A 2,346-nucleotide genomic window follows, 5' to 3' on the forward strand; every position below is an offset into this window, starting at 1 on the left:
AAAGGCTTAAGAAACAATATAAACATTATGACATAATTTTTTAAAGTATGAAAGAAACAATTTTATTAGGTGAACACATTTATTTGATACATTAAGTTATGCAAAGAAAAATTTATGCAACTGCATAAAAAGAACCACATTTTCATATTACTAAATACAGCAGTGGCAAAAATAAAAAATCTATAGAATGGACCCCAGGATTTAATGCAAAAAACACCCTGTACAGAAAAATTTCAGACTTCTAACTTCACTGAATCCAGAATTACACGTGCTTCTTTATACTCCTCAGCTTCTTCCAAATCTTTTTCACTATCTAGTATCTGCTGAAGATCAGTATATGCAGCTTCTAACTGATGCTGGCAATCTGGGATCATCATCCGGGACTCTTGAAGAATTTCTGCCTGCTTCTTAATGGCGTAGTTCTCACCATCTTCAGCCTTCATTTTTTCCAATTTTTTTCTTCTTGCTGCTTTGCTTCTTTCTCATACATCACTTTTTCTTTGATCAATCGCTTCACCACGCCTGTCTTGATCTTGATCTGTCTCAAGCAAGAATCGGCCATGGTCCCTAGTTTACCGCAAGGAGGAGGGGCCTATGACTTATAATTTATTTAATAAATCAATACCCCTTAATTTATACCCACCTAAACAAACAATAAAAGAAAGGAAAAGCAAAGGTCTTATGGTAAAATGATAGTCATTAAGACAGAAAAAAATTAAGGTACTGAAGTTAATGGGTAAATGTTAATGAGGAAAAGTGTGTTATATACTTGCATACTATTTACTGGCAAAATATGTATTCACTACAAAATAAAAGTAATCGCAATAGTGGAGAAACAGTAGAAATCATCTATTGACACTGATGATCTGATACACTGAGAAGGATTCAGTGTGAGGTATATGGGATTCTTGTCATACCTACATAGTCTAACTCATCTTAAGGAATTATTAAATACATCTATGGTATGACAGTTTCATTTTTCGATTTTAAAGAGAGTGTGTGACAGAAATAGCTTGAAGGAGTTAAGATTTACTTTGCCCCAGGATTTTAGACTCTGAGTGCTAGAAAGACAGGACAAGGCAGTTCACCAGTGTCAGAAGGTACAACATTTACTGCTAATGACACTGATTTGGATGCAGAACACACAGTTTGGAACCAGGTTAGATGTGACCTCTGAAGATCAGTCTTTTAACCATCTTCCTCTGTACAGTCTTCCTCTTCCCCTAATGATCCCAAAGCCTTCAAAGGAGTGCTACAGTGTTCTGCACAATTATTTCTGCATTAAAAGAAAACAAGAAGAATTACTTTAACATGTTAAATAATTTGTCCAGTGTTGTATGATTAAATGAAAAAAACTAATATATAGATCCTGGTGATAGAGACAAAGCCTTGGTCATTGCATGATAGTGGATAGTGTGTTCTCAGTGGGCGTTTTATGTCTGCTAATGGAAATGTTCTAAGCCAACACAATGTTTTACAAAACATTGAAAATAACTGACAAATAAATTTAAGGAAAACATAATCTTTAAATCTAACCCTATAAAAATAAATACTCTTCAATTTGTTTTATTTTGGGGGGATATGTCTGCATAATCATAAGTTCACATGCATTTGGGTGCCTGCAAAGACCAGAAGAGTAGATCGGATCAACTTCTGAAGCTGTAGTCCCAGGTGGCTCTAAGTTGATCAGTGTGGGCGCTGGGAACTGAACTCTGTTCCTCTGCAAGAAGAGCAAACTCTCTTTATACCGAGTCATCTCTCCAGCTCCTAAAATGATGCTGTTGAGGGGAATACTTGTTACTTGAGTTGCGATGGATAATATGAAGTCATTTCATTGAACTAGAATTTTTTTTACATGTTTACATGGGATACTTTTATGAATGGATATTAAGCTAAACTAGTGACATAGAAAATATTTGTTAGATTCTGTAGCAAGTTTGAGAGACTTCAGTTATGATCCATGGAAAAGGTAAAGAGCAGGTTTTGTTTGGACAACATCTTAACAAGTTTGTTGTAATAGAAATCTTTTATACATGGCATTGTCAAGTTCTACAGTCCTTACTGAGATGAGTAGGGCAGAGAGGAACCACCCAAGAAAAGAGGAAGGCCACACATACATGATGGAGATGGTTATAGAAGAATGTTACATATGATTTGATGCTCCTCAGCAGCACAGCCAGAAGTCTAAATGAGATAGCTACAAAAGGTAGCAGCAGTTTGGGGGTCCTTATCACTGTAGCATCCGCTTCATCTATGGCTAGCATCTACTGGATATGATTTTTCATGGTAGGCAAATTACAGAGACTGTAAATGTCCAAAATTATGCTTATTGAAGCAATGTTGCAA

The 2,346-nt window shown here is 35.7% G+C and overlaps 1 pseudogene; it reads right to left on the reverse strand.

The window, feature by feature from the left end:
* Nucleotides 1-233: 233 nt before the first annotated feature.
* LOC125405329 (tubulin-specific chaperone A pseudogene) lies at nt 234-565 on the reverse strand (annotated as a pseudogene).
* Nucleotides 566-2,346: the final 1,781 nt, after the last annotated feature.

The sequence above is a fragment of the Myodes glareolus genome, chromosome 1 (genome assembly GCF_982192425.1).
Source record: "Myodes glareolus chromosome 1, mMyoGla1.1, whole genome shotgun sequence".
Lineage (NCBI taxonomy): Eukaryota > Metazoa > Chordata > Mammalia > Rodentia > Cricetidae > Myodes > Myodes glareolus.